The sequence below is a fragment of the Tachypleus tridentatus genome, chromosome 12 (assembly GCF_004210375.1).
Source record: "Tachypleus tridentatus isolate NWPU-2018 chromosome 12, ASM421037v1, whole genome shotgun sequence".
NCBI classification, from domain to species: Eukaryota; Metazoa; Arthropoda; class Merostomata; order Xiphosura; family Limulidae; genus Tachypleus; species Tachypleus tridentatus.
The window spans coordinates 121,413,380-121,438,888 of NC_134836.1; the positions used below are offsets into that span (position 1 = coordinate 121,413,380).

Sequence of the window (25,509 nt, forward strand, 5' to 3'; positions counted from 1 at the left end):
AGCAAGGACGTAGATACTTTCTATCCTGGAGCTCCACATGACAAGCAAGGACGTAGACACTTTCTATCTTGGAGTTCCACATGACAAGCAAGGACGTAGACACTTTCTATCCTGGAGCTCCACATGACAAGCAAGGACGTAGACACTTTCTATCCTGGAGCTCCACATGACAAGCAAGGACGTAGACACTTTCTATCCTGGAGCTCCACATGACAAGCAAGGACGTAGACACTTTCCATCCTGGAGTTCCACATGACAAGCAAGGACGTAGACACTTTCTATCCTGGAGCTCCACATGACAAGCAAGGACGTAGACACTTTCTATCCTGGAGCTCCACATGACAAGCAAGGACGTAGACACTTTCTATCCTGGAGCTCCACATGACAAGCAAGGACGTGGACACTTTCTATCCTAGAGATCCACATGACAAGTCAGGATGTAGACACTTTCTATCCTGGAGCTCCACATGATAAGCAAGGACGTAGACACTCTCTATCCTGGAGCTCCACATGACAAGCAAGGACGGAACACTTGCCATCCTGGAACTTCACAGATCAAACAAGGACATAGACACTTTTTATCCTGGAACTTCACAGGTCAAATAAGGAAGTAGACACTTTTCTATCCTGGAACTTTTATGTGTCTTTCAGACACGAAAAGAATAAACTTGCTTATTTACTTTATGAATCAATCTTATTTTGAATAGCTAAATTTATTACGTGATAGTAGCAGACAGCTTTACAATGAAAACTAAGTGTATCACGTGAGATAAACAATCAGTGCTGTATTAAGGAGCTAAGAATACTATTGACACTACCTAAAAACGTTATGTTTCAAGAATGGAATATCTCCTGTTGTATCAACATTTAGCACTGTGTTTAATAGTTTATCTCCTGTTGTTTCAACATTTAGTACTGTGTTTAATAGTTTATCTCCTGTTGTATCAACATTTAGTGCTGTGTTTAATAAATTATCTCCTGTTGTATCAACATTTAGTACTGTGTTTAATAGTTTATCTTCTGTTGTATCAACATTTAGTACTGTGTTTAATAGTTTATCTCCTGTTGTATCAACATTTAGTACTGTGTTTAATGGTTTATCTCCTGTTGTATCAACATTTAGCACTGTGTTTAATAGTTTATCTCCTGTTGTATCAACATTTAGTACTGTGTTTAACAGTTTATCTCCTGTTGTATCAACATTTAGTGCTGTGTTTAATAGTTTATCTCCTGTTGTATCAACATTTAGTACTGTGTTTAATAGTTTATCTTCTGTTGTATCAACATTTAGTGCTGTGTTTAATAGTTTATCTTCTGTTGTATCAACATTTAGTGCTGTGTTTAATAGTTTATCTTCTGTTGTATCAACATTTAGTGCTGTGTTTAATAGTTTATCTTCTGTTGTATCAACATTTAGTGCTGTGTTTAATAGTTTATCTTCTGTTGTATCAACATTTAGTGCTGTGTTTAATAGTTTATCTCCTGTTGTATCAACATTTAGTGCTGTGTTTAATAGTTTATCTCCTGTTGTATCAACATTTAGTACTGTGTTTAATAGTTTATCTCCTGTTGTATCAACATTTAGTACTGTGTTTAATGGTTTATCTCCTGTTGTATCAACATTTAGCACTGTGTTTAATAGTTTATCTCCTGTTGTATCAACATTTAGTACTGTGTTTAACAGTTTATCTCCTGTTGTATCAACATTTAGTGCTGTGTTTAAAAGTTTATCTCCTGTTGTATCAACATTTAGTGCTGTGTTTAATAGTTTATCTCCTGTTGTTTCAACATTTAGTGCTGTGTTTAATAGTTTATCTCCTGTTGTTTCAACATTTAGTGCTGTGTTTAATAGTTTATCTCCTGTTGTTTCAACATTTAGTGCTGTCTTTAATAGTTTATCTTCTGTTGTATCAACATTTAGTGCTGTGTTTAATAGTTTATCTCCTGTTGTATCAACATTTAGTACTGTGTTTAACAGTTTATCTCCTGTTGTATCAACATTTAGTGCTGTGTTTAATAGTTTATCTCCTGTTGTATCAACATTTAGTGCTGTGTTTAATAGTTTATCTTTTGTTGTATCAACATTTAGTGCTGTGTTTAATAGTTTATCTCCTGTTGTATCAACATTCAGTGCTGTGTTTAATAGTTTATCTCCTGTTGTATCAACATTTAGTGCTGTGTTTAATAGTTTATCTCCTGTTGTATCAACATTTAGTGCTGTGTTTAATAGTTTATCTCCTGTTGTATCAACATTCAGTGCTGTGTTTAATAGTTTATCTACTGTTGTATCAACATTTAGTGCTGTGTTTAATAGTTTATCTCCTGTTGTTTCAACATTTAGTACTGTGTTTAATAGTTTATCTCCTGTTGTATCAACATTTAGTACTGTGTTTAATAGTTTATCTCCTGTTGTATCAACATTTAGTGCTGTGTTTAATAGTTTATCTCCTGTTGTTTCAACATTTAGTGCTGTCTTTAATAGTTTATCTTCTGTTGTATCAACATTTAGTGCTGTGTTTAATAGTTTATCTCCTGTTGTTTCAACATTTAGTGCTGTGTTTAATAGTTTATCTCCTGTTGTTTCAACATTTAGTACTGTGTTTAATAGTTTATCTCCTGTTGTATCAACATTTAGTGCTGTCTTTAATAGTTTATCTTCTGTTGTATCAACATTTAGTACTGTGTTTAATAGTTTATCTTCTGTTGTATCAACATTTAGTGCTGTGTTTAATAGTTTATCTCCTGTTGTTTCAACATTTAGTGCTGTGTTTAATAGTTTATCTCCTGTTGTTTCAACATTTAGTGCTGTCTTTAATAGTTTATCTCCTGTTGTTTCAACATTTAGTGCTGTCTTTAATAGTTTATCTTTTGTTGTATCAACATTTAGTGCTGTGTTTAATAGTTTATCTCCTGTTGTTTCAACATTTAGTGCTGTCTTTAATAGTTTATCTCCTGTTGTTTCAACATTTAGTACTGTGTTTAACAGTTTATCTCCTGTTGTATCAACATTTAGTGCTGTCTTTAATAGTTTATCTCCTGTTGTATCAATATTTAGTGCTGTGTTTAATAGTTTATCTCCTGTTGTATCAACATTTAGTACTGTCTTTAATAGTTTATCTTCTGTTGTATCAACATTTAGTGCTGTGTTTAATAGTTTATCTTCTGTTGTATCAACATTTAGTGCTGTGTTTAATAGTTTATCTCCTGTTGTTTCAACATTTAGTGCTGTGTTTAACAGTTTATCTCCTGTTGTATCAACATTTAGTGCTGTGTTTAATAGTTTATCTTCTGTTGTATCAACATTTAGTGCTGTGTTTAATAGTTTATCTCCTGTTGTATCAACATTTAGTGCTGTGTTTAATAGTTTATCTCCTGTTGTATCAACATTTAGTACTGTGTTTAATAGTTTATCTCTTGTTGTATCAACATTTAGTACTGTGTTTAATAGTTTATCTCCTGTTGTGTCAACATTTAGTGCTGTGTTTAACAGTTTATCTCCTGTTGTATCAACATTTAGTACTGTGTTTAATAGTTTATCTCCTGTTGTATCAACATTTAGTGCTGTGTTTAATAGTTTATCTCCTGTTGTATCAACATTTAGTACTGTGTTTAATAGTTTATCTCTTGTTGTATCAACATTTAGTACTGTGTTTAATAGTTTATCTCCTGTTGTGTCAACATTTAGTGCTGTGTTTAACAGTTTATCTCCTGTTGTATCAACATTTAGTACTGTGTTTAATAGTTTATCTCCTGTTGTGTCAACATTTAGTGCTGTGTTTAACAGTTTATCTCCTGTTGTATCAACATTTAGCACTGTGTTTAATAGTTTATCTCTTGTTGTATCAACATTTAGTACTGTGTTTAATAGTTTATCTCCTGTTGTATCAACATTTAGTACTGTGTTTAATAGTTTATCTCCTGTTGTATCAACATTTAGTACTGTGTTTAATGGTTTATCTCCTGTTGTATCAACATTTAGTACTGTGTTTAATAGTTTATCTCCTGTTGTATCAACATTTAGTACTGTGTTTAACAGTTTATCTCCTGTTGTATCAACATTTAGTGCTGTGTTTAATAGTTTATCTCCTGTTGTATCAACATTTAGTGCTGTGTTTAATAGTTTATCTTTTGTTGTATCAACATTTAGTGCTGTGTTTAATAGTTTATCTCCTGTTGTATCAACATTCAGTGCTGTGTTTAATAGTTTATCTACTGTTGTATCAAGATTTAGTGCTGTGTTTAATAGTTTATCTCCTGTTGTTTCAACATTTAGTGCTGTGTTTAATAGTTTATCTCCTGTTGTATCAACATTTAGTACTGTGTTTAATAGTTTATCTCCTGTTGTTTCGACATTTAGTGCTGTGTTTAACAGTTTATCTCCTGTTGTATCAACATTTAGTGCTGTGTTTAATAGTTTATCTTCTGTTGTATCAACATTTAGTGCTGTGTTTAACAGTTTATCTCCTGTTGTATCAACATTTAGTGCTGTGTTTAATAGTTTATCTTCTGTTGTATCAACATTTAGTGCTGTGTTTAATAGTTTATCTCCTGTTGTATCAACATTTAGTGCTGTGTTTAATAGTTTATCTCCTGTTGTATCAACATTTAGTACTGTGTTTAATAGTTTATCTCCTGTTGTATCAACATTTAGTACTGTGTTTAATGGTTTATCTCCTGTTGTATCAACATTTAGTACTGTGTTTAGTAGTTTATCTCCTGTTGTATCAACATTTAGTACTGTGTTTAACAGTTTATCTCCTGTTGTATCAACATTTAGTGCTGTGTTTAATAGTTTATCTCCTGTTGTATCAACATTTAGTGCTGTGTTTAATAGTTATCTCCTGTTGTATCAACATTCAGTGCTGTGTTTAATAGTTTATCTACTGTTGTATCAAGATTTAGTGCTGTGTTTAATAGTTTATCTCCTGTTGTATCAACATTTAGTGCTGTGTTTAACAGTTTATCTCCTGTTGTATCAACATTTAGTGCTGTGTTTAATAGTTTATCTTCTGTTGTTTCGACATTTAGTGCTGTGTTTAATAGTTTATCTCCTGTTGTATCAACATTTAGTGCTGTCTTTAATAGTTTATCTTCTGTTGTATCTACATTTAGTGCTGTGTTTAATAGTTTATCTCCTGTTGTTTCAACATTTAGTGCTGTGTTTAATAGTTTATCTCCTGTTGTATCAACATTTAGTGCTGTCTTTAATAGTTTATCTTCTGTTGTATCAACATTTAGTGCTGTCTTTAATAGTTTATCTTCTGTTGTATCAACATTTAGTGCTGTGTTTAATAGTTTATCTCCTGTTGTATCAACATTTAGTGCTGTGTTTAATAGTTTATCTCCTGTTGTTTCAACATTTAGTGCTGTGTTTAATAGTTTATCTCCTGTTGTTTCAACATTTAGTACTGTCTTTAATAGTTTATCTTCTGTTGTATCAACATTTAGTGCTGTGTTTAATAGTTTATCTCCTGTTGTTTCAACATTTAGTGCTGTGTTTAATAGTTTATCTCCTGTTGTTTCAACATTTAGTACTGTGTTTAATAGTTTATCTCCTGTTGTATCAACATTTAGTGCTGTCTTTAATAGTTTATCTTCTGTTGTATCAACATTTAGTGCTGTGTTTAATAGTTTATCTCCTGTTGTATCAACATTTAGTGCTGTGTTTAATAGTTTATCTCCTGTTGTATCAACATTTAGTACTGTGTTTAATAGTTTATCTCCTGTTGTATCAACATTTAGTACTGTGTTTAACAGTTTATCTCCTGTTGTATCAACATTTAATTTTGTGTTTAACAGTTTATCTCCTGTTGTTTCAACATTTAGTACTGTGTTTAATAGCTTATCTCCTGTTGTATCAACATTTAGTGCTGTGTTTAATAGTTTATCTCCTGTTGTATCAACATTTAGTGCTGTCTTTAATAGTTTATCTTCTGTTGTATCAACATTTAGTGCTGTCTTTAATAGTTTATCTTCTGTTGTATCAACATTTAGTACTGTGTTTAATAGCTTATCTCCTGTTGTATCAACATTTAGTACTGTGTTTAATAGTTTATCTCCTGTTGTATCAACATTTAGTACTGTGTTTACTAGTTTATCTACTGTTGTATCAACATTTAGTACTGTGTTTAATAGTTTATCTCCTGTTGTATCAACATTTAGTTCTGTGTTTAATAGTTTATCTTCTGTTGTATCATCATTTAGTGCTGTGTTTAATAGTTTATCTCCTGTTGTATCGACATTTAGTGCTGTGTTTAATAGTTTATCTCCCGTTGTTTCAACATTTAGTACAGTGTTTAATAGTTTATCTCCCGTTGTATCAACATTTAGTACTGTGTTTAATAGTTTATCTTCTGTTGTATCAACCAACTTTCTCTGTACAAAAATACGCTGGTCCCAAAGAGAGATGGAGACAGTTTTTCAAACTTTATCTTCGACTATATTTTCCAGCCAGGGAAGTACACTTTGGGTTTTTAATGAGGCACCTATCGGTATATCAATCAACTAATGGGATTTGGTTCAAAGACATCTTGCAGATTTGAAGCAGCAATACAGTTAGTCAACTCTGGATTAAGGCATAGGCTTTATTAATTGGAAAGCCTAAGGCCATTTAAACCATTAATCTTTGTAAAGTAACCTTGTAGACAGTTTCCCGTTTTTTCTGATGCCAAACTTGGCCTTGTTGGGATTATGTGGCACAGACATGTTGCATTTGCCAGTTCATATTGGTCCTCCTTAATATAGTTTATTGTTTGTTCTGAATTTCGCGCAAAGCTGCACGAGGGCTATCTACGCTAACCGTTCCTAATTTAGCGAAGCCAACTAAATATCACCACGTTCAACTCTTAGTCTACTCTTTTACCAACGAATAGTGGAAATGACCATTACATTATAATGCCCGCACGGAATCCTCCACGGGGATTCGAACCTGCGCCCTTCAGATTACGAGTCTAACGTCCCTAACCACCGAGCCATGACAGGCCTGTACAAAAAAGATACCTTATCGTTTTTTCATATTAATTCTCAGGTGCCGTAATTTATTTTATAGGATGAATACTGTTGTAAGCTATATCTCCAATGTTTTAATTTTGTTGTTTGTTAGACAGAACTACTGTAATGAAGATGACGAAAGATTTTTAAAAAGTTTATAAAAGAATTCCTAGAATGTTCGGTTTGGTTTTTGGAATTTCGCACAAATCTACTCGAGGGCTATCTGTGCTAGCCGTCCCTAATTTAGCAGTGTAAGACTAGAGGGAAGGCAGCTAGTCATCACTACCCACCGTCAACTCTTGGGCTACTCTTTACCAACGAATAGTGAGATTGACCGTAACATTATAACGCCCCACGACTGAAAGGGCGAGCATGTTTGGCGCGATGGGGATGCGAACCCGCGACCTTCAGATTACGAGTCGCACGCCTTAACACGCTTGTCCATGCCGGGCCCCTAGAATGTTCGTAACTATTAATAATCGGGATACTTTACAAAATAACCTGAAACAAGGACATGTTAAAAATAAGAAAAGAGTGAAACACAGTTAGTTTTCAATTCATTTAGTGATTGAATAGCTCGTGAAGTATTGACGTCAGTGTTGGTTATTATGTATGTTCAGTTACTCTATAGATCAGCAGTGAATCTCTACAACTTACAAATACATTTTCCTGTTTGTTTGTAGCAGTAACATTAGCGAGTAGATTTCTATTAAATATAATACGTTATTTTTGAACTTAAGCCTACAACTGTGTACTAAATGATAGTAGCCTGTAGCAAACATCAAGGAGGAAATAAGCTAATTGTTATCATTACCTGAACCGAACTTCGCTACATTTTTACCAAATAATTTAAAAGCTTGTTTGTTTTGAATTTCGCGCAAAGCAACTCGAGGGCTATCTGCGCTAGCCGTCCCTAATTTAGTAGTGTAAGACTAGAGAGAAGGCAGGTTGTCATCACCACGCACCGCCAACTCTTGGGCTACTCTTTTATCAACGAATAGTGGGATTGACGGTAACATTATAACGCCCCCCAGCTGAAAGGACAAGCATGTTTGGTGTGACGGGGATTCGAACCCGCAACCCTCAGATTACGAGTCGAGTGCCTTAACCCCCTGGCCTATTTAAAAGAACCTGCTCAACGAGAGAACACATTACAATAATGGTATTGCAGGCAAAAAAAAAAGTCTCACAAAGTTAAACTGAATTTCTAAGTATGACTGAATGAAGGAAGGAGACAAAACAGAATGTAAGAAATGAGAAAGGTGAGTTTGAAAAGGTGGCGCTCTTTTCTAAATGGAGAGATATTTCAGAATTAGGAGTGGATCAGGCCAAACCACACAGAGATAATGAATTAAAATGAGAGAATACTGTGACGATATACAAAACACAATTGTGAATTCCACCCCTAATATATGTGTAAGTCATTCCAATAATAACAAAAATTTGAAAATAGTGAAAGCAATGTATCCTTGTGGTTAGGTTGTTATCAATGCTAACGTATTGTTGTTCCACATAAAAGCAACTGTTCTATAACATCGGTCTAATACATACAGATTATTAAGTGGTCTGAAGGAACTGACGAATTGTGTTTTCTTATTCTTTCTGACTTAATGTTCTCATTGTGTTCTAAGCATACTATTGAAAATAATAATGAATCCAACTGCTCTTGTCTTGAAATAAACATACTTTATTCGAACGTAAACTTCGTACATTTTATATTTTAAAGCAATAAAGGTAAACCATACTAGTGGCTCGATTGTCATTAATCTACATTTATTCTTAATTTTCAGAAGAAAAAAAAAGAAAACGTTTATGGCATCTGTGTAGCACGTGTCATTATTTAGTGGTCTGAAAGTTTGCCAAATATTTTAAGCCTGATTTAAAAACAATCACAATATATTATTTAAAAGTCTGTTAATTCCATGATTTGGCACTTAGACTTAAAAATAAACATTTTAAGGAAAAGTAATAATATTTAAATATTAAGCCTAATAAGTTGTTTAACACTTGTAGATCAATGACTGGTTTTTACTTATATTCAAATATTTCAATAATTACTATTTGGTATCACCCAAGACAATTTTCCGAAGTTTACTGTACGATTATTATTATAGCTGATTGAATTATTTTAATGTTAAGCTTCGAAAAAGCAAATTGAAATTAATAATTCAAATTTGCTCATTAATAAAGGTTGTCGTCGACAGATGACGCAATTAATTTTGGCTGATGCTGTTAGATATGGAACGTTTTAAGGCCGGTAGGGGAAGATTGTAGTCATACTGCATTTGTCGTCTGTTGTATCCGTCTTCATCCAAGTTGTTAAGTTCTGACAACTAATAATAATAAAAAAAAGACAACAAAAAACCCCTTAATTATTATTCATATTATATATAAATTTTAAATTTATGTTTCGATATAACAAATGTTTCACACGTTTATTGAGCAGGTATTTGATAAATTTTCGTATTTTATCCCATTGTAGGTAATTATATTTGAATTAAATACTGCACTTAGTTTAGACTTTCAAATAGATAACTGTAATTTTATGTTCGTCTGAATTCGTTGATTAAGGGATAATTTTAACAGCACGTGATAAATAAGTAAGCCAATGAAAAGATAACTGAAAACAATATCCAAACATACCATTTGGAGAACATTCTTAATTTTTTCTTTTCTTGCTTCATCAGATCTCGTCGGTAGGTAGCGCCCCTGTGCAATCCAACAGCACGCCGATATAGCTATAAATACTAATAGCACAAATTCACGAGAAACTGAAAATAAAAGGGAACTGTGTTTCAGTTTAGATGTACTTTTAAAGTCACATGTGCAAGGCTTAAAACGGTATAGTTCATGTGAAACATAATGGGATATATTTTAAAAAGGTCCCTTACAGTTTTGATCATCTTGGAGGTTAGTGTTCGTTCTATTGACAAGCACCAATTACCGGAGAATGGAAGTTACCATATATTTTCATAATTTGGCTCGCACCAGTGGCTTTAAAACAACCCATCCCCAGTATATCGGCTGAAGAATATTCCGTTTATAATTTTTAAATACATTTCCCGCATTGGCTCACTAATAAACAAGATTTTTGGATAATACGTTAGTTTAACACCAGGTGGCACTGCAGCTGCCATCATGGCGTCAAAATAAAATTGAAACAATAATAAAGGGTAAAGACTGTAATGCATCACAATTTGCTGACGATGTAGCGGTCTGGAAAAGTGTCCCCACACCTTCAACAGCAGCAGCAAACCTCCAACCAGTCCTGAATAATTTAGAAGAAAACTGCCAGAAATATAGAATAAAAATAAATATTCCGAAAACCCAAGTAATACTATTCAGCAGATTAAATAAACTGCGAAAAGATTCATCAAAGTTATACATGAACGTATCACTTTTACTGACTGCTATTTCTGCTAAATATTTAGGATTAACTTATGATACCAAATTAACGTGGATACAGCATACTAACAATATCCTGATTAGAATCTGGAAAAGAGCAAATTATGCAATACGCCTATCGGGTAAAAATCAAGGTACATCATCTGATAATATAATAAAAATCTACAAAACATACATTAGACCCATTATAGAATACGCATCTCCTGCCTAGATAAACATATCACCTAAACAATTATACAAACTACACAAAATACAAAATTCAATCTTAACTTCAACTTATAAAGTACCACATAGTAGTACATCCACATTCATGTACAAGTATGTAAACATAGAAACAATATCTGTAAGACTCTTGTATAATGCACTGAATTATTTTAATAAAAACAGACATAAAGATGTGATCTACGTACATGATGAACATAGACCTCAGTACCTCTCTCCTATAAATATATATTTAAGAAATATAAATCAAGCTGGCCACCACGCACTAGACGTTTAGAACTGGTTATATTTGATTTTTATGTTTCATTTTTTCTGACTTTTATTTTTATTTTATTTATTAATATATTATTATTTTTCCGATAAATATATATGGAAAAAGGATATATAGGGCCGGAGTACTGTGGGATACTCTGGTCCAAAAGCACTGCAACAACAACAAAAGAGTAGCCGACATGAAAGCTATAGATGGAGAAAGAGGTCTTGTGCACCTGACCCTCCTGGGTATTTAAAAATTCAACATACCCAAATATCCACAAAGAAGAAGTGAAAGACTATAAAAATAGCTTGAACTATACAGCTATACAAATTGTGTTTTTTTTCTTTTCATTTTAGGCCAAAGTTGGTTGTATTATTCCAAACGTGGTTTGTGCTTTAAGTAAAAATGAACTATGTATAATAAGTAGTAAAGAAATTATTATTCTTTACAGAATGCCTCCAGTGACTCAGCGGTATCTGCGGACTTACAACGCTAAAAACCGGGTTTCGATACCCGTGGTGGGCAGAACACAGATAGTCCATTGTGTAGCTTTGTGCTTAATTCAAAACAACAGCTTTACAGAATTTGTACTTCAACATGCGTAATTTTGTAAAGATATACACACTGTAGTTCAAGGCAAGGAATAATTCACATACCTTCTCAGATATACAGGCTGATACTTAACCCGAAGTGCATATTGGATGTAAGGGCAACTTGTTATATAATACTTATAATACTTGATACTTAACCCGAAGTGCATATTGGATGTGAGGGCAACTTGTTATATAATACTTATAATACTTGATACTTAACCCGAAGTGCATATTGGATGTAAGGGCAACTTGTTATATAATACTTATAATACTTGATACTTAACCCGAAGTGCATATTGGATGTGAGGGCAACTTGTTATATAATACTTATAATACTTGATACTTAACCCGAAGTGCATATTGGATGTGAGGGCAACTTGTTATATAATACTTATAATACTTGATACTTAACCCGAAGTGCATATTGGATGTAAGGGCAACTTGTTATATAATACTTATAATACTTGATACTTAACCCGAAGTGCATATTGGATGTGAGGGCAACTTGTTATATAATACTTATAATACTTGATACTTAACCCGAAGTGCATATTGGATGTAAGGGCAACTTGTTATATAATACTTATAATACTTGATACTTAACCCGAAGTGCATATTGGATGTAAGGGCAACTTGTTATATACATGTAATACATTAATTCATTCACTTAACTAATAAACTAACATCTAACAGCAACGCCCCCTACAATCCCGTACCCCTTTAGACTCATCCCTAAGACATGTGTCCGGCAACGGTCAGTTGCAAACTCTCTATTTGTTAACCTGAAGATGACCTCAGAAGGTCAAAAGTTTGTTCTGTACTTTATTTTAATTGAAATTTTATTACCCATACCAGCCATCTTGAGAACACATAGTTACTTCAGATGGGTTTCTCGTCATCACGAGTGACAGAAACTTCTTAAATATTCAAGATAGAAAACTAATAACAGACAGACAGTGACAGAAACTTCTCCAGATAAGCAGTTAGACCGAGAACTAAATACACGGATAACCGATTAGAATGCATTAAACTATCATATACTATCGGCCATAATCCAATTAATAACTCACAATACTTGATAAAAAGGATCCTTATAGGAATAAAAGCAATATCAGTATGATCCTAAGTTATTTTAAAGGTTAAATTCAATAATATCATTGAGCCTGACTTTAAATATATAATATATTACGTCATTACTTAAAAATACACAAAAACCAGTTGTTTGCTCGTGATTAAAGTTCAGGAGTGTACATACGGATATACATAAAGCTGGACACGCTTACAGATGGCTAAATACTAATATAAATAGAAAGATAGATAAATAAACAAAAACTGTTTCTTTGACAGTTGGAATGACCACATCAACGTATGGATGAAGAAACGTCCAGAGAAAATGAAAGCAAGATAGACTTGTAAAAATAGACATCAGTCGTCAGAGGAAGATAATAATCAAAACTAGAAGCATAGGCTTTCAAACGTGGGATTACAATATGGAGAACAGACGTTATTTATTTAGTATACTAAAATGTTTGGGAGGTGGAAAACGTGGTTAAAGAAAGTTCTTGTAAGAAGAACATATGCGATCGGGAAGTAGGTAAAATAAACTATTGTAGACGTAAGCACGACAGCCAAGTAGTCTCCCAGAGTCGTCAACGAATACACTTAGACATTCTTTTATGGATTTATTCTTTTGGCGCCAAATCATTCAGTCTCGGTTGTGACTCACAACAGAACAGATTTATTTCATCACGTGGTCACTTTTATAAGGCTATTTGTGTGCGCGTACGCATCACTGTCGCCATAACAACTCTCTGTAAGAAATGAGCTTTGAAATATGTTTTTTATATGTCAGTATATTCTTATATATTTATTTATTTAAATGGCTGGCACTCTAATAAGGATTAAATATTAAAGGAAAATATAAATCCTAAAGAAGTGTACTGAGAACGTATTTTATGGATGTTCTGAAATGACTGCTATCTTTCTAGATTTTAAATTAAACAGAGATTTCATGAAATGAGGGTTTCTCCAGAGACATATTTCACCGCAGTGTTGTTAGATACTAGAGTTTGTATGAATATATTGTATTTTCCCCTACAAAAATAAAACAAACAAATCACTAAAGTTTGGACCGTACACATATATAAAGACACACAGAGAGAAATCTTACGATCAGTTATAAATAACTCATTTGTAATTATTTAACACATTTAGGCTTAAGAGTATCACACACACACACACACACACACATACCCTAAAGCTTCAGTTAAGCCTAAAACTGTAAACTGAGATTCTGTTTGGTTTGGTAGACAAATAAAATGGCGAAAAAAGAAGATTTATTAGGCTTAACATATAAGATTAAAATGAAATTTGGTTGCACACGTTTATGACACCCTGTTTTCATAGAAAATATATTATAGATTTCAAATCAGTCGTGTTTCGGGACAGTATTTTAGATTTATCACAAGTTATTTCTCAGGAAGATCTTTGTTAAAACAAATAACATCTTAAAAAGTTTTCACTATAATAGCTCATCTCAGCTGTTGTAAACAAAGTACATTCAGTATCGTAGTGACTTGTAACAATTTAAAGGGACTAGCTGAAATGTTTCAAAATAAACATCCGATTTGAAATCAGTAACAGACTAATTAAAAAAAATACATATCTTAGATTTATCTTTTCCACAAGCAAGGAAAGAACAGACCAAGACGTATCCTTTCCACGAGTAAGGAAAGAACAGACTTACCAAGATGTATCCCTTCCACGAGTAAAGAAAGAACAGACTTATCAAGATGTATCCTTTCCACGAATAAGGAAAGAGCAGACTTACCAAGACGCATCCCTTCCACGAGTAAGAAAAGAGCAGACTTACCAAGACGTATCCTTTCCACGAGTAAGGAAAGAACATTTATGAGGCTCCTTCAGAACAGTCTGTTACCAAAATGACCGTTTTAGAAAAGTTGTGCAAAAAGCTTTCTGCACGTAACCATCTCTAATTTTTAACTAACAGACTAGAGGTAAAGCATGTAGTCAAAAGTACCCACCGCCAATTGTTCAGATACTACTATTGTCTAATAGAACAGTGGTAAATGACCATTACGGTTACAAAGCACTCAACTCGCGGCCAAAAAGTTACGGACGCATTTTTGCGGCAAGGAGTTGCAAACTATAAATTTTCGGATTCATATTTCGGGTAAGTTAACAACTTACTCCATACCGGGCATGGCGCCACACCGGGAGCACGTGACTTGCACTGGATGCACCGCGAAACAAATTGCAGATGAAAGATAAATAAAAATGCAAGTGTCGAGAAAAGGCAAATTATTATGTGTCACTATTCAACCTGCCGACAAGTTCTGACCACTGATGTGTCACTATTCAACCTACCGACAAGTTCTGACCACTGGTGTGGCACTATTCAACCTACCGACAAGTTCTGACCACTGATGTGTCACTATTCAACCTACCGACAAGTTCTGACCACTGATGTGGCGCTATTCAACCTACCGACAAGTTCTGACCACTGATGTGTCACTATTCAACCCACCGACAAGTTCTGACCACTGGTGTGGCACTATTCAACCTACCGACAAGTTCTGACCACTGGTGTGGCACTATTCAACCTACCGACAAGTTCTGACCACTGATGTGGCGCTATTCAACCTACCGACAAGTTCTGACCACTGATGTGTCACTATTCAACCTACCGACAAGTTCTGACCACTGATGTGTTACCATTCAATCTACTGACCAGTACTAACAACCGACGGCTACTAAATACTTCATAAAGCAACATTCAGTCCGTTTAGCACAAGTTGTGGTAGCAAAAGCAAGGAATCCTTTGTTTGTTGTCAAACGCAAAGATACACAATGGGCTCTTTGTGCTGCGCCCACTGAGGGCACAGTAACCTGTTTGTTTTGTTTAGCATTATAAGCCTTCAGACTTAACGCTAAGCCACTTGGGGTCACGAATCTTATAAAACGAGGATATTTGACAGCACGTAACCTATTTCACTTAAATTATAAAGAAAGTTTGTATTTGAACTGGGAACAACCATGATTAGACAGCGCCGTTGAGATTCTAGCTTGTAGTTTATTGGTAGTTGGAGTTAAAACGTTTTTAAAGATTAATTTATGATTCGAAGTCTTACTTTATATGTACATATTTAAATAGATAATTCCCATAAGGAATTTAATCACTTGTTTCGGCTGCAAGTTACAGAGTATCATGGAGATATTTTTAATAATTGAAGACAAAAAAAACCTCACATTTCATACAATTGATAAATTAGGTAATGTAAATTGGTGTATACACACACAATCTTCGAGAAACCTGAAACTTCTGATGCATGTAATACATATCCATACATCGGGTCGTAAGATTTTAAAAAAATTTGTTATGAGATAAACGCATTTCCGTCTAGATAATGTTTGCTTGATAGTAAAAGAGAAATCCTATTGAGAAAAGAAAAATATATTTTAATAAAAAACGAAGTATTAATGAAATTTTATGTCATCTGTACGACTACGTTTGTTTATGAAATTGAAAACACTGTCATTACACGTGCTCTTCAGTCCAGTTTTCTTAACCTTTGAACTAAATATTTAATTCAGACATTATTATATCATATTAAACACCCGACTGTGGCTATAGTAAGATAGTACCATATAATATGTAAAATAGTACCATATAATATTTCATTGTTATTAAACGAATTAAGTTAAAATCACGTGACGTATGTCACCAATATCGACAAGTTTTGTTTATAGCAGTAGAAAGTTTAGAACATAAAGGGTTGTATTGGTTTACAAAATCTTAAATAATCAAATAATTTCGTATCAGATCGAAGCATCGGCTACGAGAGTATATACTATATCGCCAGAGTTAACCTGGATTGCATGTTTAGAAAATGTTTAAAATGGATTAGTGGTGTGTGTTTTTTAGCGTAAAAACTACATAATGGAATATATGCATTCTATTTTCCGAGGAGAATCGAACGCCGAATTTTAGTACTGAAAGTCTGAGAACGTACCCCTGACCCCATGTTGAAGTCTCAGAACGTTGTTGTGTTGTTTTGTTAAAAGTGTTTAATATTTATCGTGTTTGGTTGTGATGTTTAAAGGAATTTCTAGATTTTTTTGTTAATTTATTTTTCTCACAAAATTTCGAATTTCTTGATAAAGAAATGATGACCTGGAAGCTTAATATATTCCATGAAACATAATCCTAACTGCAGACGCCTTGTTTCACCCATTTCACGTCTCATCAAATCAAGGTTGCTTGAGAGAATTTGTAGCACAAAGCTACACGAGGGCTATCTGCACTAATCATCCATAATTTAGTAATGTAAGACTAGAGGGAAGGCAACCAGCCAGCATCAACTACCGTAAATTCTTGAACTTCTCTTTTATCAGCGATTGATCGTAACGTTATAACACCTCCACGGCTGAAATGTCGAGCATGTTTGGTGTGACGAGGACTCGAACCCGCGACCCTCAGATTACGAGTTAAGCGTCCGTTTGAGAGAGATCGAGACAAAAAAAAAATGGCGTCTTGTAGTGATAGATTTTCAGCAGTTTGTTTGGTGTCGCTGTGCAATGTTTTACTCACCACTAATAACGTAAGATAACAATGTTTTACTCACCACTAATAACGTAAGATAACAATGTTTTACTCACTACTAATAACGTAAGATAACTTAACAGTGTTTTACTCACTACTAATAATGCAAGATAACTTAACAGTGTTTTACTCACCACTAATAACGTAAGATAACAATGTTTTACTCACCACTAATAACGTAAGATAACAATGTTTTACTCACTACTAATAACGTAAGATAACTTAACAGTGTTTTACTCACTACTAATAACGTAAGATAACTTAACAATGTTTTACTCACTACTAATAGCGTAACATAACAATGTTTTACTCACTACTAATAACGTAACATAACAATGTTTTACTCACTACTAATAACGTAACTTAACAATGTTTTACTCACTACTCATAACGTAACATAACTTAACAATGTTTTACTCACTACTAATAACGTAACATAACTTAATGTTTTACTCACTACTAATAACGTAACATAAGTTAAGAGTTTGTATCGTAGATGACACAGCGTCACAATTACTATGATGGATGGCACAGTGTCGCAATTACTATGATATATAGCACAGTGTCATACTCTCTATGATATATGACACAGTGTCACACTTTTTATGATATATGACACTGTGTCACACTTTCTATGATATATGACACTGTGTCACACTTTCTATGATATATGACACTGTGTCACAATCACTTATCCACCATCAGTCAGTGGACTTAGTTAAATAAATAATTAACCAACTGTGAGAGATGCCGAATGTATCCAAACATGTAAAGTAATTTGTGTTATAAGAAGTGAGAGAATATATGTTTAAACTTAACCAAGTGATATATTATTCTCAGTTTCTCTCCTTACAAGTCAGAAAAATCTCGACTATTTACTATGTACGGTGTTTTTCGTTAAAAGGTAGAGATTAAAGATCTTTTTAGAATTAATCTCACATGCTGGTCTAAATAATGAATATTTAAAATTATTAGCCAAGCTTGTTTTATGGCTGAAGTAACTTTAGGTACATGTGACACTGTTCAGTGGAAAATTTGATTGTAGTCATTTCTACATGTTAACTGAAAGACAAAAACTGTTGGATAGCTTCTGTGGATAAAAATTATAAAAAATAACGTATGTGTTGAATTTTATTTTCTAAATATCCGTTGTTATTATATATACCTTTATCGCGAGTCGAGCACTCCAACCACGTGGCTATGCCTGTTCCAGGTTTTTTAGAGGCTCGGTACATAAGATATCTACCACTAGGTTTAAATACAATTTATACATACAGAAGTACTAATTTTGCAACTTCACGAACAGGGATTTTCACGAATAAACAACCAGTACTATAATTAACTAAATAAATGTTAGTATTTCGTGGTTTACATTTCTAAGCGAAATCTGTTGAAAGTTAGACACTTTTTTTGTGGAATTAATAATAGAAATGTCAGCGCTACAAACAAGAATCTTTCTTAAATTACAGCTGAAACTATTTGGATGATACGTTGAAGGATTGTATGTTACCTTATAAAGTCTAAGAGAATAATACTTAACAGGTATAACTAGTTCAAATAATTCGTCTGTTATATGGTTAGATTTTGCTTAGCTTTAGTAAAGGTTTGTTGGTTATTCTTATACATATATATTTACAACAGAGCTACACAATGGGCCGACTACATTCTGTTGCCGAGGGGAATTCTGAATTTTAGCTTTGTAATTTCATAGATTTAGTACTGATCCAACTGGGGAAGGGTGAAGCCTATCTTTTGGCAGATTTCTAAATAGGAGAAATAATTCTGATTGTAAGTCATTTTTTTGTCCTCACAGCTCCATCTATTAATCTAAATAGTAACTTCTGTCAGTGTGTTGGAAACAAATATTTGTTGATTTTGTTCTAAATTACTAAAAGTAACCGTTCTGCTTTCTTTAGTTGAGTTTTGACTTATAAGAGTTGAAGATACGGTTAACTGTGCATTTTAGATGAATTCTTTAGTTACTGGAAAATATATTTTAGAATGTTTATTTGGGAAAGGCTAACCCTAACTAATGCCGATGGCCTGGCATGGCCTAGCGCGTTAAGGCGTGCGCTTCGTAATCTGAGGGTCGCGGGTTCGCACCCGAGTCGCGCCAAACATGCTCGCCCTCCCAGCCGTGGGGGCGTTATAATGTGACGGTCAATCCCACTATTCGTTGGTAAAAGAGTAGCCCAAGAGTTGGCGGTGGGTGGAGATGACTAGCTGCCTTCCCTCTAGTCTTACACTACTAAATTAGGGACGGCTAGTACAGATAGCCCTCGAGTGCGAAATTCCAAAACAAACAAACAAACTAATGCCGACAGAGTTCATACATTAAGCACAAAGCTACAAACAGTGGACTATCTGTACACTCACTGCCCACCACTGGTATGCAGTTTCTGGCATTGTAAATGTGCAGACATACCTCTGTGTCACTGAAGAGTTATGACGAAACGCTTGACTACTGACTGAAAGATAAGAACCAATTTGCTATTTTAATGAATCCTGATCATATAAATTCATATACTCGATATATTGCAAAGATATACTCGAGAAACTCAGCCTATAAAATTTAACTTTATTTTTAGCTGTAACAGTTCTTAAAATCCAGATGATTTATTCCATTTTTTTCTGAATAGAACATCAGAAAAAACTGGTTACGATAGCTAAGGTTTTCTCACGTCACTAACTATCCATTTTTTTTCCATACAAATATTGATTTTTGTTCTAGCGGAAGGCTACACAAAAAGTTATTTGTGCTGCGTCCGTCGTAGGATCGAGCACTGAATTTAAACGTTAGGCCTAAAAACCTATCACGCAAAGTTTCAGATAATTAATTCTAAAGTCGTCTGCTTGTAATATTAGATCACTCTTCTTATACACTGGAGCCTTTATTAGGAATAATATCGTTTAGTAGCATGTTTTTTATAAACTATATTTTTTCTCCCGAGTTCCTTCATGAAATGTCAGAGGTTCTCTATATAACATTTTTCCCCGTCTAACACCTAAAAACACACTGTTAATTACATTCACACAGTTTTTAATGGATTAAACAACTAAAGTTTTTAACATAAAGAGACTTCTCATACACCTTTAAAGAATTACATAGTTTAATTTTGAGATGTTATACTCAGAAACCGTAAAAAAAAATGAAATTCGTCGATTTAAAGTTGTTGAACAGCTTTGTTTAATATTTAAACCAGTAAAACTGAGGCTTAAGAAATAAATTAATGTAGGATGCAACAGTGGGGTTAGACAACTTAACAGTGAAGTGTGCCTCACAACTTACCCATTTTGTTCTTGCACTGATTGCCTAGCACCGATAAACTTTAGTTGTCCTACGTCTAACTCCACGTGTAGCCACCCTGTCCTTTTATATTTTCATAGAACAAGCCTTTAGATATGACGTCACATCAGAGGCAGCCAATGCACGAAGAGTAGTATATATTTCTCGCCTCCACATTGCAGTTCCCAAACTTTGAAAGGTTCGTTCTATACTGCAAGCATTTACCAGAGCCAGTTCAGTTGGCGACTATACCGCTCTCTAAAAAGTACAACAAATAATAATAATAAAATATCGAAGTTTGATTTTCAGTAGGCGTGTATTGACGATATATTTAAACAAAGATTTTTTGTACAAGTACAGTCTGTTATAGGGGGGTTTAAAACGTAAGGAAAGTTGACCACATCCTATCCTCCAACACCTGAAATCTTATTAAACAACGATTATCAATCCAAAGGGTCCATCTCACAATATTTCCCATAATGCCTCAACCTTGCGCCCGCCCCTTTGATGTAATGTTCAAAAGCGTTATTAGTTTTAATGTCTTCTTAAAAACGTAACACGAGCTTTTAGTAAAATTAGAATCTTTCTACAGACAGCAGTAGTTATTAAGTTTGTCAAATTCTGATTACACATTAATAACATTAAATAACAATAATATTTTAAAATTAAATTGTATTTAATTCTTGCAGTGATTTTACTTTCAAATTAGGCTTAAAAACTATATTATGAACGTATCTCATCCAGTAAGCATACGGTTGATTAATAATAATTGCACGAGTGGATGTTCTTACTTACGTAAGTATCTTTTGTTTTCGGTAGGGATTAGTGTTAGCTTCAAGATGGAAACATTGATTAATCGACTACAGGTGACGCTTTTACTCTGTTGATTTTTTTTTTTTACAGTTTCGATTAATTTAATAAATAATAAATAAGCATGACCTACTCATTTCCCTGTGACGCACATAAAACTCACAGTACAGCTCGAGCAGGATAGATCATCTCCTGGTGAGACAATGATAAGTTTACGAACTTACAATTTTAAAATCCGGAGTTAGATTCCCTGCAATGGACACAGCATATAACTCAACACGGCTTTCTGATAAAGCATACTCATAAATATGTCCCTCAGTGGGGTATCGATAAATCTATGGACTTACAATGTTAAAATCCGGGGTTAAATTCTCCGCGGTGGACATAGTAGATAGTCTAATGTGACTTTGCTATGAAACAAAGAAACAAACAAAGAGGAAATATTATGCACTGGAATAAATTAATATCTGACGAATCCTATTATTTGACGGTTTCTATTTCGAGCTCTAAGAAAATTGTTTAGAAACGTTTTCAAATTCTCTGAGAAATTAATATTGATGTGTATATTGGATATACGTAAACGTAGATATCAGTTTGTTTAGTTTGGTTTGTTTTGAATTTCGCGCAAAGCTGTACGAGGGCTATCTACGCTAGCCGTCCCTAATTTAGCAATGAAATAACAATAGGAAGGCAGCTAGTCATCACCACCCACTTTTTGGCTACTATTTTACCAACGAATAGTGGGATTGACCGTCACATTATAACGCCCACACGGCTAAAAGGGCGAGTATGTTTGATGTGATGGGGATTCAACCCCGCGTCCCTCCGATTACGAGTCGAGTGCTTTAACCACCTGGTCATGCCGAGCCAGCTTGTTCAGTGTTTCCCGTTAGTTTATTTATATAAACTGTGTAATTAATCGGTTTATTTTATAGTTTGTGCTATTTGACTGTACACAAACGTTATAAACATACAATTTGTTCCACAGATATTGGATTGTAAATAAACATTGTGAGTGGTTAGTTCTTTTTTTATGGATCGAGCTATTGGATTGTACACAAACATTTAAATGCTCAGTTTGTTTTAAGTAATACGATTCGGTTAAGCCTCGTCCAACATTCAACAACAATACAAGACCACTGTCGCTATAACTTAATTTGTGAAATTGTAAATAAATAAAATAAAAGTCGAACTTCATTCAATGAATATAAAGCGTAATGAAAGATAAAAGAACACGCCAGGATTAATGGAATAATTTTCTTTTCCAAATTTTTTATCGTTTGATTTCGTTAAATTATGAAGATTAAAATTTGTTGATAACTGAATTTTTTAAAATTATTTAGGTAAGATAATTGAAGTTATTTCAGTAATTTTAACAAAAAGAAAAGAAACTCAAATATTTCACTTAAAAAAACAACATAAAGATGCATAAAGGTGACTGAAGTGACATCTACTGTTAGGCTAGGTGAATTATTTAGAAATTGTTTAGTTCGTATGAGATCGTGTAGGGCCCGGCATGGCCTAGCGCGTTAAGGCGTGCACTTCGTAATCTGAGGGTCGCGGGTTCGCGCCCGAGTCGCGCCAAACATGCTCGCCCTCCCAGTCGTGGGGGCGTTATAATGTGACGGTCAATCCCACTTTTCGTTGGTAAAAGAGTAGCCCAAGAGTTGGCAGTGGGTGGTGATGACTAGCTGCCTTCCCTCTAGTCTTACACTGCTAAATTAGGGACGGCTAGCACTGATAGCCTTCGAGTCGCTTTGTGCGAAATTCCAAAACAAACATGAGATCGTGTAACGTATCCATCGATCTGCTACTTTATATAATTAGGCTTAAATGGAATGAAATAAAACATATTGTACTAAGCCTTGTTTTATGTTTGAACATAATTCTGGAGTTCACAGATAAAACTGCCATCCTAGAGAACGTCTTTAGTAAAAAAAAGACAAAAAGGAAGTTTTCTCCAGTAGAATTTAAATAATTGAAACTCCAGTTTTGTTTGAGGCATGTGTGTGTGTGTGTGTGTTTATTTTAGAAAAGCCACATCGGGTTGTTTACTGAGTCCACGGAGGGAAATCGAATTGCTGATTTTAGCGTTGTAAATCCGTAGACTTACTACCAGCGGGGGACTGTTTGAGGCATCCACTTGATACAAGTGTTAACTGACTGTTCACAAAATACCCTAGTTCCTAAATTTAAACTAAGTTACGTATGGATTGTATCACGTTATATGGCTGTTGATCTGAGAGAATTATCTTCAAAGTACGCGTCTTGGAGTGATTGCTGTCGCCGTCATACTCGAATTAATTACCAAACTATATAAACAAACAACATAGTTACTTTGTACAACCGATAGAGGACCTACAGTAGTTCACGTAAGTTTTATGGCGCGAGTGCCTCACAAAGGTAGAGCCATGTTGAAACAACTCATAAAGTGTTCCAGTAACCGAATTCTTGGACGTTTTTATGATAGCTAACTCTGCACTCCGTACGCCATCTCGGTATTAGGAATGAAAGACCAAGTCATCCTTGGGTCGCGTGACACGTCGAGTCAATAAGTTTGATTATTATTGCAGTGATGGTAAATGTTTTAAATTTGCTTCGTAATTTACATAAACATAATTTAAATAAACAAGGGTAATTTTAATTACTCGTAATTTCCTAGTTATAACGTCTTCTGTGTAGTTTTTAAATAACGCTACGATGTTGCGCGTGTTTTCCACCTTCTGGTGGGGTGAGGGTGGGAGGACAGATAAAAGCAATCAGTATAGATTGTTGTTTGTTTCTTCCCTTCTTATTAAGCTACAAGGAGTTGTCTGCTGTAATCTGCGAGTGTTGAAATCCGATTTCTAACATTATAAGCCAGGAAACTTCCCGTTGAGCCACCAGGAGGCCGAAATCAACAAAAGACAAGTATTCATCAGACAAAATGCATTTGGATTTACAATAAACTATAACTAACCTCTTCAATGTTACGAACGTTGTTGATTCATATATTTCAGTATTCGGAGTTTCCAAATCTCTACTAATCTGAAAATCGGGTTTCGATACTTGTAGTGGGCACATCACAGATAGCACACTGCGTAGTTTGCGCTTAACTACGGACAAACAAAGAAATACTTGCACAGAACGAAATACATTCTCTTTTTTCCTTCTGTGTAACATGTTGACAAAGTAGGTGCTTCAAAACTCTTAACAGAAGCACACTACACGTCTTCTTACTTGACGCATAATGGTTTGCTTTAAAATAAAGAAACAAATACTTAACTCAGGCTACGACTGAAAAAGTGACCGTAAAAAAACATCAATAAGGAAAATATGAACAACAAAAATAGTATTTGACTTTACAGTGACAAACATATAAAACAAATACTGCGTAATTTGTTCAAGGGCTTTAAAGTTAGTGACTAAAAAGTCTCCTTAAAATTGTTCGAGGACAGAATGACAAGCAATAAAACTTTAACATTCGACTGCCTAATAACAGAAATATAAACAAAAAATTATTACACGAATGTTCAAGGACAAATAATAAACAACAAACAAAATATTCCACAAATGTTCAAGGATAAATAATAAATGTTTCCCCGGGTACAGCGGTAAGTCTACGGATTTACGACGCTAAAACCAGCGGTTCGATTCCCTCCGTTGTCAGCAGATAATCTCATGTGGCTTTGCTTATAAGAAAAATACACCCACACCCACGAATGATAAACAAAATATTCCACAAATGTTCAAGGACGAAATGATAACAAAATATCTGACAGCTTAAGACAAAAAAACAACAACCATATAAACGACTAAACATCGAAATATAACAGAACTAAAAAATAAAAAAACGAAACACTATTATATGATTGTATTGTCTAACAACAAAATGGTATAATTTAACGTTTCCAACGTTTTTGAGAAATAGAATGGTAAATAGTAATGTGATGTAATTTAACTGTTCAATGAACCTAAAGTTAAAATGTTGTATTCATCTGTTTCATAATAGTTTTTACATTTTATACTGAAGGCACAAACGATGGGACGATAAAGGTGGGTCAGGCGTGGCTCATAGTTTACTGCAAAGAATGTCAATCCGAATGTAGATGGTTCGCGATCCATTGCCATAAAAAACGCCATCTTTATTTTGAAGTGTGTGCTTTATAAGAGTGACAGTCATATATCCATATTTCCAGTTAGATTAGCGTAATCCGAGAGTCTGCGATTGAATACTGTAAATTAGATTCCTTTCACATAGGTTGTCAGTTCAAAATTAGAGACAGCCTTGTACAAACAGCGTTTGTGTAGCTTTGTGCGGAAAGTTTGAGCAAACAATCGTATT

At 34.1% G+C, this 25,509-nt stretch overlaps 1 long non-coding RNA gene across 1 annotated transcript; it reads right to left on the bottom strand.

Annotated features, from left to right (window-relative positions):
• Positions 1-8,754: 8,754 nt before the first annotated feature.
• LOC143233176 (uncharacterized) lies at positions 8,755-20,734 on the bottom strand. The gene is made up of 3 exons (XR_013018017.1): positions 20,379-20,734; positions 9,634-9,761; positions 8,755-9,323 (listed from the first exon to the last, which is right to left on the bottom strand). It is a non-coding gene; the product is annotated as an uncharacterized LOC143233176 (long non-coding RNA).
• Positions 20,735-25,509: the final 4,775 nt, after the last annotated feature.